The sequence below is a fragment of the Ipomoea triloba genome, chromosome 14 (genome assembly GCF_003576645.1).
Source record: "Ipomoea triloba cultivar NCNSP0323 chromosome 14, ASM357664v1".
Taxonomy (NCBI): Eukaryota; Viridiplantae; Streptophyta; class Magnoliopsida; order Solanales; family Convolvulaceae; genus Ipomoea; species Ipomoea triloba.
The window spans coordinates 10,889,252-10,906,274 of NC_044929.1; positions in this window are offsets into that span (position 1 = coordinate 10,889,252).

Below are 17,023 nucleotides of genomic sequence, written 5' to 3' on the forward strand. Positions count from 1 at the left end.
CGTCCGCCTCCGATCATCGCCATAGATCTTCTTCTTCCGTTTTCTTTTCCTTTGAATAAAATAATAGTAGGTAGGTATTGGGGTTTGTGTTGGTAGTCATGAACTCCCAACCCTACTTTGGCTTTACCACTTTTTATTTTCTCTATTATTGTGTTTTCCTCTCGTTACTTTCACGAGCTTTTCATTATCATTAGCATAAATTGTTTAGTTTGGTTTCGGCAAGTGTTGATCTTATCATGGGCGAGCAAAAAAGAATGATGACGAAGACCCAGATCTTTGATGAAGCTTTAAGCTTCTTGAAGGAACATAGCTTCCTAGTTATGAAACAGTTTGCGATTCAAATTTTCTATATCATAGTTAGAAAAGTTGTTTCTATGTCTGACTGTAAGGAATGATTTACCATTTCATTGATTGTTGATGTAAACGTTTTATGTTATGAATTAATGGAATAGCTACGTTTACTTTAAAAAACAAAAACATTCTTGGGTTTAAAAGCTAAAACGCAATGAAAGAGGAAAAAAAAAAGGATTACTTACCATATTAAAAGGTAAAGAGTAAAATGATAGTATTATATAGTATTGATTAAAAAAGGAATCGACTTTTCAGTAATTCACCTTCTAAATTTGCTCCATGACGTCAGACAACATTAAAATATGATCTACAACTAATTTCCACTGCGGAAAGTATTTTGCACCCTCTGTACAGAATAATGTAAGTTCCACCATATAATTGACATCATTTACAGTTTTGATGAGTATTTGTAAAATTCTTAATGAATATGAAATACAATGGCCATAAACATTCTTAATGAATATGAATACGTACACCGTTCGATTTTATAATTATTGAAAATTTATAAATATTTAATATTTACAGAAATAACTTTACATTTTCTCTTACTTTTCAGCAACATTCAACTGTTAATCTAGATAGATTAATGGTTCGTCCTTTTAACGGTTCGGGTCCACCCACGTTTGCTCCGAGAGGCCTAGGAGCTGGCCCAGGGGGAATCATCACTTGTGTGAATCGAACTCGGGTTCTCCCGAAATTCTTCCCCACAAAGAGAGCTCATTTGCCACTTGAGCTACCCAATTGGGTTTTTACACGTGATCATGTTCTCATCTGAATTCTGCCTGGCCTATATATAAATGATAGGATCAAATGAGAACATCCTCCTATAAATCCGTCCATTAAAGTTCATCAATAGTTGAGAATTTTAGTAAAAAATATGGGGTCAATTTTATAATTATGTTAAACTTAAAAATTTATAACATTTATAAAATGAAGTCTACTATTTTCGCTTTATCTATCAATAACGCTTAACAGTTGATATACCTATAAATGGATTATATTAGTCATCATTTTTTACATGGGAATACGTTCTTAACTTAACCCTCCCCATGTATATAGCACAAGATTCTTTAATACAGTGTGTGGAATATTAGAATATACAAATTCCTTTTTGTTTTATTGATGTTTGGGCAGGCTGTAGTGCTGATTTTGGTATTAGGAATAAAAATAAACTTTATAAAGAAAGGCAGTTAGGGATGCAGTGGATAAGGCTGCCAGAAATTATGAGTGTTCATGCTTTATTCTCAATCAGGGTTTACAAGAATTATACTGTGTGTGCGAAGTGAAATTAACTAAAAACATGTTATCAATCTTTAAAGGATAACCAACAAAACTATTCAAACATTTAATATATATATATATATATATATATATATATAGAGAGATCATATGCAGACTACTCTTCTCATGTGAACGCGCGGACTAAAGGAATGCACCACAATTTCTCCATGAATGCACCACAATTTCTCCTTGTGTTTAAAAAACCGAATTGAACCTAAACGAATGGAGGTTGTTCATGTTCGTTTGTTAAGAATTTTGGAGTGTCCGTGTTTGTTTGTTTGTTAAGAATTTTGGAGTGTTCGTGTTTGTTTGTTAAGAATTTTAAAAATTCTGTTCGTCATTACTACAGAAATCATTTACAAAATCGGACTTTTAACGTCGATTTTCTTAAAAAATCGACGTCGTAAAATTTAAAAAAAATTTAGGAAAAATATATGGCGTCGGTTCGATGACGAGCCGGCGTTGTATCCATTTAAAAAAAACTAAAATAAAACTAGATTATATACGACGACGGTTTGATGAAAATCGATGTGGTATATTTATTTATTTATTTTTAAATATCTTATGACGTCAGTTCGTCAGCGAACCGACATCGTATATTTTTTCTAAAAATAAAAAATAACACCTACGACGTCGTTTCATTAATGACTTGACGTCGTAACTATTTTTTTAAAAAGAAGATTAAATATGACGAACCGACGTCGTATCCATTTGAAAAAAATTAAAATAAAACTGGTTAGATTATATAGGACGACAATTTGATGAAAACCGATGTCGGATATTTATTTATTTTTTTAAATATCTTACGACGCCAGTTCGTCAGCGAACCTACGTCGTATATTTTCCCTAAAAATAAAAAATAACAACTATGGCATCGGTTCGTTAATGAACAGTCGTCGTAACTATTTTAAAAAAAGAAGATTAAATATGACGTTGGTTTGAAGTAAACTGATGTCATATATTTATTAATTATTTTAAAATAGGTTACAATGTTGGTTTGATGACGAACCGACATCGTAACATTATTATTTTTTTTTTAAATAAAACCTACGATGTCGATTAGGTTTGTAGTAGTGCGTGTTCGTTTGGTAACGTTCGCGAACATGTTCATGTGTTCATTAACATTAACGAACACACTCACGAACATGTTTGTTTATGTTCATGAGCATGTTTATGAACACTTAATAACCAGACACATGCACATACTCATGATCACAATTCGTTCGTGAACAAGAAACAGGGCCGTATCTGAGCATGTCTAGCATGTGTGATCGCAACCCAATGGGGTAGCTCAAGTGGCAAGTGAGCTCTCTTTGTGGGGGAGAAATTCTGGGAGAACCTGGGATCAATTCCCACAAGCGACGATTCTCCCTAGGCCAGCTCCTATGCATCTTAGAGTGAACGTGGGTGGACCCGGACCATGGAATTCAACCCAATAGACAAGTGTTTTTAAAAACCTAATATATATACAAAATACATACAATTACTGCCTTCCTTCCACAGAGATCTTCAAGTCCCTCTACTGCTTGAACATTTTATCTGTAGCTATCCTTTGTTCCAATGGTCGGTCATAGAGTCACTTTGAATTTCACTATTTGGTCTTTCTTTACAACGATTTACCATAAAGTCTCTTTGCAATATTTGGCTCCCACTCATTGTTTTATTCTTCGAAATAGTTAACACAACTTCTCTCAAGTTGTTGGTTTGTCTTCATTCAAAGAAGTGAAGCTAGAAACTTTTAAATAATCTAATAGATGATTCAATATGATGTAGAGAGTTTCTAGATTTTACTTTAGTGCTTGTAAGCTAGATAATGATTGAATGCTTGTAATTTACTCCGTATTAATTTGGTAACTCTTTCTAGCTACTAGCTAATTTTACCATTTTTTTTTTAAAATCACGATCACCTAATACAAGTACTTTTAGCTTTTAGTAGCTAGCTAAACAAGTTTCCTCTTGAAAATTTTCATACATCATAAATTTTAACTTTTCGGTGACTTTTTTTAACTAAGTTTACTAAAGAAAGCTTTTAAGTTCGCAACTTTTTATAAGAAAATTTGCCGACTACTCGAAAGGCCGCTCTAGATGAAGCCCGCTTTGTGATCCAAGCTAGCTAGTTAAGGACCATAAGGAGGTAAAGTATCTTAAGTTGTGTATAACTGACTGGCTTAAACCAAAGAAAATAAATAAATAACTATCATGGAAGTTGAACTTAGAACCTTGTGAATATCAAGCCGGCCAACTGCTCAATGAACTTGGCTGTAGTTGTCTATGATTTCTATTTGCACAAAAAATAACATTATAATATATATCATCACGATTCATCTAACATAAGCAAGATATTAATTTGATATTTTTGAAACAAGTTATTAATTTGATATTGTTGGTTTTATGGCCATGGGGCCGGTGGGCTAGCCAAGACAACCGTAAAACAATTCAAAAAGAAACTTAGATAGCAAATTGACAGTGTTATTGCTAGAGAATTTAATGCTGAATCCGGTTCAATGTGCTCCTGGAGAAGTATTTATACAAGGTATCTTGCCTAATATCTGGAGGAAATCTCTTTTCCGGCCTCAGGGTCTAGCATTCCATCTATCTCACTAATCCCGACTACCTGTAGAGGGGTGGCGAGTGGGTTTGGCCATGATGTTCCAGTAAGGGCCATGATTGCCTATTTGCTCAGTGCCTAGTCTACACCTTGTGTTGTGAATGATCGGTGGACCACCTGTGCTTTACAGGCGCTTGGGGACCCGTTGGTGTTTGGATAGGCTGCAGGTCCCGAGTAAAGTGTGGGCATGCATACTCTCAAGTAGGTGCCCTGTGCTTTACACTGGCAAAGGTTTGGGGTCTAGCCGAACCTTTAGATAGGCTGCAGGTCCCGAGTGCGTTGGCATACTCTGGACTGAATATTCTATTCGGAATATCCATCACATATATTCTCACATAAAAATAGAAAAAAAATTGGAAACTAACGTCTGCCAGGAACTGAGGGTATGAAATTGAGAGGATGGAATGGTGCAGGGCAATAGTGGTGGGCGGTGATGGAGTGATTATCTCATCTCTTTCTGCCCAATCATGCTGCCCCTTGGAAAGTGGTTCCTTTTATTTGCTTCCTTCTTAAGCCATTTTCTTGACATTCCCTAACATCATCACATGTCAGAAGATGTTCTTTTTAGAAAAAATGAGTTAATTTTGTTCGTCCATACAAAATAATGAACGTACAAAATTTACACTTAAATTTAATTTAATTTTTATAAATACGTAGAACTTTCGTTGCATCACTGTGAAAAAAATAATATAATAATAAAGGCTGCATAATCGAAACATAGTTTTGGAGAAAAATAGGATCATTTTGCTGAAAAACATCACTTGGGTGAAAATAGTATCATTTTGAACAGTTTGAAGAATCTCTAGAAAGTTAAATGAAATAGGGTGGTGATAATTTTGTAGATATGTATAAATGTTTTATGCATATATTGAGATAATTTGCAATATTTTGAGGGTAATTTACATTGTTTGTCTAAACATGCCGCATGTTTTTTGGTCTAAATACACATGAATAGTTCAGAATATATATATATATATATATATGTATGTATATATATATATATGTGTATGTATATATATATATATATGTATGTATATATATATATATATATATATATATATATATATGTATGTACGTATGTATGTATATATGTATGTATGTATTTTGATATATTAGGAAGCCTAACACAGTACTCAAAAAAAAAAAAAAAAAAAGCCTAACACAAATTGATGGTGTATAAAAAATGGCTTATCAAACAAAGTATAGCTTGTTTGATTAGCCAAACAATTAATATGAGTGTTTGATAATTAATTTTTTTGCTTAGCTTATTTGTGTCAATAAGCTAAAAATAAAAAAGTTACTTCAAGTAGCTTATTGATATCAATTTATTACATTTTTATTTTAAAAGTCTAATTACCCTTAATAATTATTGGTTATTGTGTTGTTTATATTTATTGAAATTTTATTTAAATTTACATTTTTAATATCATCAAAACCGCCTAGAGTCTGACATTTGAATTGACTCTTTCCCCGCCCTCACCCACACAGACTCATATGTGTGTATATATATATAGTAAATTGCACTTTTGGTCCTATGACTATAGGGCTTGTGTTAATTGCAACACTTGACTTTCAAAACTAACGAATTAATCATTTAACTATGCTTTTTTTTAACGGATTTGGTCCTCCCGGCCAAATCACCTGTTAAATCTGACTGGAAAAACATAACCCTTTTATAATTAAATATAATTGAGGGCAAAATCGTCATTTTATGGCATAATGCCACTATCCCCTCCAACATGGGGTACAACCAAATGCCATTATCGGATGCCACTAGACCACAAGGTCATTGGCAATAATAACAATTGATTATAAAAATGCCACCAAATGCCACTATCGGATGCCACTAGAGCACAAGGTCATTGGCAATAATTAATAATAACAATTGATTATAAAAATAATTTAAGAGTTAAGTAAATAGCACAATATACTTATGTCCTTATACGTCATAATATATGTAACCAGTTAAGAACAAATAACTAATTTACCAAATACATTTCTATAATCAACTAATTAATACTATGTTGGTCAAACCTGTTAACATAATTAATTAACTATCAACTATCAAACTAAATCAATCAGCAATCAATTATCAGCTAACCTCCCATTAGTAAATTACCCATTGTTTCTTAATAAATAAGCATGATTTATTCATTTAAACATTTACTTATTTATTACCCCTACAAATATGCTCGATAGAGCGTAACTAATCTCTCAAAATCAACAATCTAGTCACCTTCAACAAATGACAGTGGGTGCCTATGGAACTCCCTTCCATTTGATTCTAGCTTTCTCTCTTCAATTCAATTTCTCTAAATCCCATCTTCCAACGTATAAGATCAAACCATAATAAATACCTCAAAACTAAGAGGTATTTCACAAATAACTGTTAGCTAATTGGGTTAGTAGGTTTAACCAGTTGATAACATTAACTGATCCTAGAAAAATATTTGGTAAATTAGGAATTAGTTAATAGCGGATTACATGCAAAATGACTTTTTCGAAAAGTTTATCAAAAAAACTGTCATATTTTGAGCAGCTTTTAGCGTTTTAAAACAATAAACTCTTACAAAAAGTTAATTAATCAAATACTTATATTGATTGTTTAACTAAGTCAAACACCTACTAGTGTTATTATTAGACTAATATTATAATATAATTAAAAATTATAAAGTATATATATATATATATATATATAGCTAATGGTAATAGTTATTTTATACATTTTTAAATAAAGGATGATGAAATAATGTTCTATATGCTGTTATCTAGATTGTGCTACTTTGCTTAGCTTTTTGCCAGAATTGTTCGATCTGCTGATGGAAACATCAATCTTTTTCATCGCTGTAACCCTTAAGATCGAATAATATGTTCGTTGAGATGAGGGAATTGTTTGCTTTTCTTCTCCTTCACATGTGTAAACTATTTACTCTCCTTTTTTTTTTTTTTTTGTGCTGCACATGCAACCAGAAAAATAAAACCACAAAATAATGTTCCCACGGTTGATAATGGCCCTGTTTGGCAAATAATCAGCCTATCAGCCAATTTTGGCTTATTTGACCATTATTAGTTGTTTGACTTGGTTAAAAAATTAATATAAGTCTTTGGTTAATAAGTTTTTTAACTCCAAAATGCTAAAATTCAAAAGGCTACTCAAATCAGCCTTTTCAATTAGCTTTTTGAAAAAAGAAATTATACCAAACAGCTGCTAACAGCTAATTTATCAAACAATTTTCTATAATCAGCTAATGTTACCAACAAATAATTCCTTCTAACCCAAACAACCAACCCAATCATCCAATAACCATTTACCAAACAAGGCCAATATATAAGGGGGAATTTGCAATTTTAATACTTTGATTACAAGGTAATAAGTGTAATTTTTATTTTTAAAAAACAAACATGAAGTTGTAGTGGTATCTCGTAATTAGTCATCAAGGTCTAGTGGCTTATTTAGGATCTGTTTGGTTGGGGACTTCTGCACCCTATTATGAGTTCTGATACCTATTATCATGCTTGTTTGTTTACTTTTGTTATCTTACTATTGTATTCAAATGCTTTGGTAATTACAAAACGTACCCATTACCCTTTTATTCATCTACTTTTAAACAATAAAATAAAAAATAATGGAGAAAAAATGAAAAAAAGTCATTATTGTCGATGCATTAAATTTGGAATTTTAATACATACACACATATATGTATTGTTAGAAAGATTTTGATGATACCAAAAGTTAGGAATTTTAGTCCCCAATTTATTATATCTCTTAGACTTAGGAACTCGCTTTCTCAATTCGAATAGTCCGAATGATAAACCGAAAGGTTATGTTTCGGATAACCAGAGATAAAGATTCGAAGAGTTGAAGATCAGAAGAGTTCGAGATGAAGAGTTGAAGAGTAGAAGATTCAAGACCGAAAGGTTGCAAAGACCGAATGGTGGAAGGGCCTACCTTTCGAGTAATATGGGATTTGTAAAGTGCTCGAATAGTAAGGACAACTATTCGAACCCGAAAAGTAGCAAGTGTTAAGGCTCTAAGCGTTAACTACTCGAAAGGACTGATGCTCGAGACATTCTCCAAGCCAACAACTCGAAACCTTAAAACGCTAGATATTTGTGCAGAGAGAGTCTTAGGTACACTTTCCAAAAGAAAACTTTAATTATGGTAAAATGTGATCAAGAAAAAGAGAGTCTTAGGTACACTTTCCAAAAGGAGATTTTTCTCAGAAAGCCTAGATATTTGTGCAGAACAAAAAATATGTTCAACGCAAATTACGTGGTCTAACGGCGGGAAAGTCTGACGCATAAAGCTACTTTTAAAAAAATCCACTAGTCAATAAAAGTTTGAAATGGGTTTCCCTCCAACGGACACATTTCTAAACATCTATAAATACCTTCATTCAAAGCTAAAGAAGGTGCTGGTCTTTTGAATGAAAAATTATCAAGTGTTCAAAAATTTTCAAGTGACCAATTTTTAGGGAGAGACAAAGCGAAAAAGACATGTCTAGATTATGAAGCTTAAGCTGCTCAAACGTAAAGGTCAAGATTATCATTCAAAGCCAAGTTCTCGTGTTGGAGAGAGATGAATCATCCTCTTCAAACAATCTGTAACTCTACTCGGTTGAAGTAGAAAGAGGCAGAGTAAACTCGTGTTGAGTTAAAAAAAATCTAAGAAGTTCAAGGCCGGCTTAGTGTTCAAGGCTTGAACATTCTTTTTGTACTAAAGGGATTAGTGCAAACCTCATTAGGAGTTCTAAGGAGAAGAGTGGAGTAGGTTAGGGTTTAGCCAAACCACTATAAAAATCTCTCTCTATTTACTTTTCTGCTTGCATCCATTCATACTCACACAAACATTAACTTCTTGAAAGATCAAACTTACGTACAAAACCACTTAAAAAGGGGTTAAAACATTTCCGCTATGCAAAACTCAATGAATTGTTAATTAGCAAAGAAATAACTTTTCGGAGCTCCTTAATCGAATCATAACTTCCTTTTTATTCTTTATTTTTTATTTAAAAAGTATACAACTCTATCCACCCCCCTCTAGACTTGTAACCCCAACCCTTCGGGACCAATATGTATGTGTGTGTGTCTCTCAAACCTCAACTTTTTATTTTTTATTTTTTATTTGCTATGTCTTACGGCCAAAGATGATGAAGTAACTTCTCAAACCTCAACCCATGTGATTCATATTTCAGTCCTAATGAAGATCCTATGGATTCAGCTCTCAAACTGATGAAGGACTTCAATTTTGTAAAAAGTGCTCAGTTTAAACGGAAAGAAGAGAATGCCCGACTCTTGGCCTAACGCGAATCTTTCAAGAACATTATGCTAAAGAAATAAAAACAATTGGCCAATTCGAGAAATAAATTCTCTTACTCAAAGAGGAGTGCACAAAGTAAGGGAAGTGCGAGAGCACAAAATGTGTGAGGTCATAGCTACCTTTACCAATTCATCCAAGATAATGGGTCAAATGGTAGGAGAGCAAAGACCAATTAGTGACAAAGATAGACTTGATTTTGATCCAAGCTCTCAAGCTCATTTGAAGTTGATGTTGGTCCCAAAAGAGATAAAGTAAAGTCTAGAGGGGGAGGGGGGGGGGGGGAATAGACTTACACCAATTTGAAAATTTTGCAAGGCAATATTAAAATCAGAACACTTGACAATTTGTTAATGTCTTGTGCATAGTGGAGTATAAATAATGTGTAGTGTGTGTTTCAAGTGTAGATCATGCATGTAAAAATAAATAATAGTAAAGCAAATAAAGACACAAGAATTTATAGTGATTCGAAGGTGTAAGTAATCATGGGCGGAGCTATTATGGGTGGCAGTGGGGGGCAGCTGCCCCCACTCCCCCACCCCATCATATCCCTTTATATGTGTGTGTGTGTGTGTACACACACACACACACACATATATTGCATTAAATGTTATATAAAATCTATATTTATGCATAAGATACTAATAGTTTGAGTAATTTAATTGGTTGAATTTGAAATTTGATAATAAAAAGTGTAATGGTTATAAGTTCAAATTTAATAAAAAGTGTATGGTTAAATGTACTATTGACAATGTTTTTTTTTTTTTTAAATAAGATAAATTAAATATTTTTTAGTCTACTTTTATGAATCATTTAATTAACAAATTAAATGCTTTTTAGTCTACTTTTTATGAATCATTTAATTAATATAGTTTACAAGTTTATATTATACTTCATTGTATTCGAGTTAATTTAGAAAAATATAAAGTTGATCTAATTAAAAAAATTAAAATTAAAAAAATATTTATGAATATTGTATTATTTAAATTATTTTATCTAATTGATTATTGAAAGTAATGTTTTGCGGTGGTATTGTCAGTGGTATTGTCTTAAGTGTTAAAACAAAGAGATGATTCCCCGAGTATCGTGTCTCGAAGGAGGCAAAGCGGAAGATTACTTAGCGTTTATTCAAGAGAGTGCATGGTGGTCACGAGAGCACGTCATTGCACAAGGTAAAATCAATTGTTTGTAGAAAGTCTATCAACTAAAGCAATCAAATAATGAATCAAATCAAATGAAGGAAACTAGGGAAGGAATTGTGCTTAGTTATGATGCTTCATAGTGTGACTATTGCAAGGGAGTATTGATCTATAAAGTTGGTTATTCAAGGGTGTTGGAACTTAATCCTTTTCCACAATTAGTGTACTAAGGCTCCCTAGCATTGGAGTGCTTATTAGGCAACCAAGAGCATTAGAGGCATTTCATCAAACACATAAACTACAACACCTCCCTACTAACCTAGTTTAAGATCTACATAGGAATCCATGATTGAAAGGAGCTTGCATTAATACTAGTCACTAACATGCCTAGATCAAAGCCTTAAACATTCAAGGGATTGGCCAAATCTCCTAGAATTCACACTAAACAACAATCATGAACAAGAATAAGAATTCCAACTAGAATAGATCAATCTCCACAATTAGGAACTAGAGATCCATACTTAGGATCATAACTTTGCTCAATTCAATCCCTAATGAGAAATTAGCTACTCATTCTAAGAATTGAAATCACAAAATCTAAATTCATGCAAGGAATTGAAATTGGGATCCAAAATTGAAATAGAAACAAGAGTAGAAATGTAGATTACCTAGGAGAATTCAATTACAATCTTCAAAGTAAATTGCTTCTTCAAACTTGGAATCAAAAGATGAAAATCTCTAGGTTTAGCTCTCACTTCTCTCTACAATGATTTGTGCTGAAAAATTGTAATCCAATGATGATCTCCCTCTAAACTTTCCTAACTAAGCCTTAAATAGCTTCCCCAATTGCCCCTTTCATTTAATGACTCCGCCTCTCTTGTCCACGCACGGTTCCACGTGTGGAGGCCGGCGTGGATCAGCACTAGAAATGATCCACGCCCCTCTCTACGCGTGGAAAGGTGTGCAGATTGTCCCGAGTTTTTTTATCTTCGCTTCGTTTGCTCGTCAAGTCCTCATGCCTTGCCCTTTCATCCTTGGGACCTATAAAAACACTCAAATATACCAAAATAGAGTTTTGCAATAGACTCACGCATTAGAGTATAAAATGCCATAAATAATTCACAAAAATTATGCTAAACGTTACTAAATAACCCCAACTTAGACCCTTGATTCTAGCTATTTTTTGTGCTTATCAATTATGCTTCATATTTTGTCATAAATATTTTCACATTTTCACCACATTCATGTATATTTTTGGCTCCGATTCTATCGTGTAATCTATGAAAAATATTCTATTGTAATTTATAATGTATTTTTTATTTTAAGCTTATTATGATTGTTTGATATTTTGTAATTTACATTTTTATCGTCATTTAAACTTGGCCCCACTCAAATAATTTTCTGGCTTCGTCACTGTATGTAATCTTTCTACTCCACTCCACTCCTATCTCCAGGAGGAATTCACTATATCCATCACTCTTTGGTTACAAGACACAATGAATTTTTGTGATCAAGTGCTTTGATCACTAAGCCTACACTACAGTGCAATCAAGATTTCACACTCCTTGTGACAATCCTCTATCTACACTCCGATAGAAAAACCACTTGTTCTGGAAAAACAAGATTTTCTTTGTTTCTAACTTTGAGACTTCTTAATAGGAACCAACACACATGGAACCCAATAAGGGCCCATAGTGTGCTCATCACAAGTCCCATCACCATCCTTAAAGCGTCATTGGTGGAAGAAACAAGAAAGCCCAAGAAGAATTCCATTTGATAGAGGAAAGTATTATAGTGGCCCATTTCAAGTGTAATCGCGGATCGAAGACAATGCTTATAAGATTCGAGGTCAAATCATTTTCAAGAAGGGGAGGATGATGCGGCGCAACATAATGAAGATCCGTTAAGAGTACCAATTGGGCCAATCACAAGGCCCAAGTCCAAACAATTAAAACAATTTCCACCCACCCAAAGTTGAGACCCAAATTCCCCTTCTACCCCTAAAATTTAAAATACCCAAAATGCATGTGATGTTTAATGAATATTATATGTTAGGAATATATTGTAATTGTTTTGATGAACCAAAAATGTAATTTTAGACCCCCAATTTTATTTTGAGTCTAGTATAGGATTACGCCGAATACAAGCCTAATCGATTTAGTGGAAATTACAATAGTATGAATTTTTTATTTATACTTGTAAGTCATTCGCTTCCACTTTATAAATTGAGGAGAATTTGGAAGATTGATCAAGACTTGGAGACATCCCGGAGCATGACAACGCTTCGAATTGCAAGAATTAATTCTTTGGAAGAATTAATTAATTCAAGATGAAGATGTTGCAATTAAAAGTCAAAATTGAAGTCAACCTCAAATGAGTTTTCTCACAAAATATTTTAGAGGCTAACTCATGCAAGGAAAATACTTTTGGTGATGAGGATGACCTTGCCTCTTTAATTTATGGAAATGAGGATGACTAGCTCAAAGTTTGAGAGAGGATGACTTTGATCATTAAATAGAGATGAGGATGACTTGGCCGAAATTTAAATCAAGAAAGGAGATGAGGATGACTTGACCGAAATTGAGATCAAGAATGAGGATGAGGATGACTTAGCCTCTTGGAACTAAATATGAGGATGAAGATGACTTAGCCACAAGTCACTATGAGGATGAGGCTAACCGTGTGCATTCTTGAAGGAGGAAAATGTGACTTTATTTTTAGAATTAAAAATGAGGATGAGGATGACCTACACCTCATAAAAATATGCCATGCATGAGGATGATTTACGTGAGATCCAAATCAATAGGGGGAAGAACAAAAATCATCTTTGAGGCTGAGTATGGCATAACCAAGGAGAAAAATATGATGGTCTATTTATTCCAAAGGAGTCCAACACTGCCAACAATATTTCTAAAAAGAAAAAATATTGTTTTCCTAAATATGGCATGAGGATGACTCCAAAAGGTGAATTCAAATAATCTTGCTACAATGAGCTGAAGATCATTATGAGAAAAGTCAGTGTACTTTTTAGTGGAATTAATTATGCTCACACTATATTTTTCACGGATATATTTAAGAGCAACCTGACTTTTCACGGATATATTTAAGAGCAACCTGACTTATGGATTATGAACAAAGTCAAGTGTTTCATACTACCAAAGTCAAAGATGGATGGCTAGTTGGCTACAAGTTACAAGGAAAATTATATCAGTGTTTGCAGAAGAACGTTGGAGGATTATCAGAAGCAAATATTCAAATTCATCTAACAGAGCCATCAAAGTTGACGGAGACCATCTGAAAGTATTTAATGCTCTGAAGAATTACAACGGGCAAATAGCTAATTTAGCTATATAAACCCAAGAAGACTTGAAGACCAATAGAAGTGGATGAGGATACAACGTTATTAGCACTGAATACACATCAAGTGATATCAGATTTGAAAGTGCTAAGCAGTGAGCTAAAAACGAGAGAAATCAAGTCTTAGAGAGAAATACTTTATTTCTTGAAAAGAAATTGTAGGAGCGTAGCTTTGTGCAAAACACTCAGGGAGACTAAGTGTAGTTGGGTGCAAAACACATGGTTGAAAAGCTTTGTGCGAATTACTCGGAGGAGTGCATCTTTGTGCAGAACACTTGTGGAGACTAAGTGTAGCTGGGGTGCAAAACACTTGGTTGGAGGGCGTAGCTGGGTGCAAGACGCTTGTGAACGTAGTTGGGTGCAAGACGTTCAGGTTTGAGTGTTGCTGTAGCAAAAGTGCATTCGGAGTAGAGGAGTGCTAGAAGAGCACATATTCACTATTGTATCTGGGTGATTGAAGATAGTGGAATCTCTCCTAGAGGAAGGAGAAAGTGGAGTAGGAGGATTACATCACCTCCGAACCACTATAAATCCCTGTGTCATTTACTTTATCTGCTCACATATCTGCTTGCATATTTACCTGTCTGAGCATTGCATGCACTGCATACTTTGTCACATTTATTACACTAGAATATCCTAGATTCACGTGACATCATCCTTTTGCATGCAAGATTTATTTCCTACTCAACCTCATCCTCATCAAGCTTATATTTGTTGTTATGCTACGAACCCAACTATTCATTGTGTATACTAATTGATCTGGGTTTGATAGTTCCCACGTTCGCATGCGAGCCAAACTTTATATACTCAGTATTTGAGTTATTTCTGGCGTTTCTAACGTGTTGCATGTTGTGAAGCTCTTCATTTTTACGTAACTTTGTTTATAGCACTTTACCGTTTATTATTTCCGCTGCGTAATTCAAGTTGAATTTATTCACTTGGTTTCTTTCTGTTGAAGTGTTATAATATTTTTTGAAAAGTTAGAAAAGTCTATTCACCCCCCTCTAGACTTTTCCCTACCCTATCGGGACCAACAAGTGGTATTAGAGCGGTTGTCTATTTGAGTCAAATCTTGACTACTAGACAGATCTCAAACCTTCAAAATGAAGAGAGGCTTGGCTCCAACCTGTTATTTTCATTAGATAAATTTGATGATTGGAAAATCCGTATGCAGGTTCATTTGTCTGCATTACACGATGAAATGTGGGAAGTCATCAAAGACGGGCCGATCAAAATCTTAAAGATCAATACCGTTGTAGCACAAACAAGTACAACACCGCAGTACATTCCTAAACCCAAAGAGGAATGGGGTCTAGAAGATCGTACACGAAATAACTTGGACAACATTGCCAAGGATATTCTGTTCAAAGCCATTGACGATGCAACTTTCCCGAAAGTTCGGAAATGTAAAACAGCGAAAGAAGTATGTGAAGTTCTTGTGAAGATTGGCAAAGGAGACTGTTAATAAAATTACTAAGTGAAAACTGTTTTGAAACTCCCTAAGTTGTACCAAGCTCTTGTGACAATTTTGTTGGCTCAGTAGATAGTTCAAAAACAGGTTCTCTGTTAGTATTCTAGGTTTGCAATAGTTTAATAGTTTAGTTCAGTAAACAGTTCAGAAGACTTGAAAGACTTTGAAGATAGCTCACTGAACAAGACACTGTACAAAGGCAAGAAAGAGGATCAGGGTTAGTTACAGAAACTCCAACAACTTACCAGAACCAGAACAAGATATATATGAGACTAATCCCTTATGATCGGGTTGGAGAGATTTTACACTGAAGATCAAAATGTGAAGTTTCCACATATGTGATTACAAGAAATCTTGACAAAGCTTACCTTTGATTCAAGATACATCTTCTCGGAAAAGTATAGGGCAAGTCATCACTCTGAATGCCAGTCGTGCTATCATTGATGGGGAGCCTCAATTCAAGAAGATCGGGAGATCAAGTTCTTGTCAACTCTTCAAGGTTGAACTCTAGAATGGAGCAGTGATGATTTTCTAGAGTTATCGCGTGAATCTCAAACTGTAAATTGGTGGTACATTTCACAGTATTGATCAATGAAGAGTTGGGCAATCAGAGTGATGCCCCCCAAACGTAGGAATTGAGATTCTGAACTGGGTTACCAATTTCTAGTGTTCTTACTGCTTTAATATCTGCGTTTCATGATTACATTTTAATACGCATTGTTCTTATCTCTGCACTAGATCAGCAAGTAGTTAAAGGGTCGACTAATAAATCTAGCAATTAGGTTTAATCGTTGGGAGACTCTTTCATACTCTTAGACCGCGACTACGGTAGTATAAGATTTCAATTGATATCAGAGCCCAGTCTCAAAGCTATTCTCTTGATATACGATCCTTTGATATTTTCTGTTTTCCTTTCCTTTAACCTTGTTCTTCAAAGATTGTTTGCTGTATTTGCAAAAGAAGATATGGAAGGGCAAGCTAGACCCCCACAATTGATCGGCACCAATTATGCTTACTGGAAGGCAAGAACCAGGATCTATCTCCAAACACAAGGTGTAAACGTGTGGAAAGCTGTCACCCATGGGTGGACTCACCCTAAAAGGATTCAAGAAGACAAATCTGAGATATTGGCTCCGGTTGACAAATGGACCGCTGAAGAAATCAACGACAGTGAAAACAATAACAAGGCATTGAATACAATCACTGGATCGCTCGATGAAGGTCAATTTGGATTAAATCGCTGGATGCAGCTCTGCAAAAGATGCTTGGGAGATTCTTGAAAAGCTTTATGAAGGATACTCTTCTGTTAAACAAACCAAGATGCAGCAAGTTCTCACCAGATTTGAGGAATTACGCATGAAAGATGAAGAAACCATTGTTGAATTCAATGCTAGGGTTCAAGAATTAAAAACGAAGCTGCGGTGTTGGGCGAACCGTTTTCCTAAGATAAACTGGTTAGAAAGATTCTTCGATCCCTGCCAGTGCGCTTCAGGATGAAA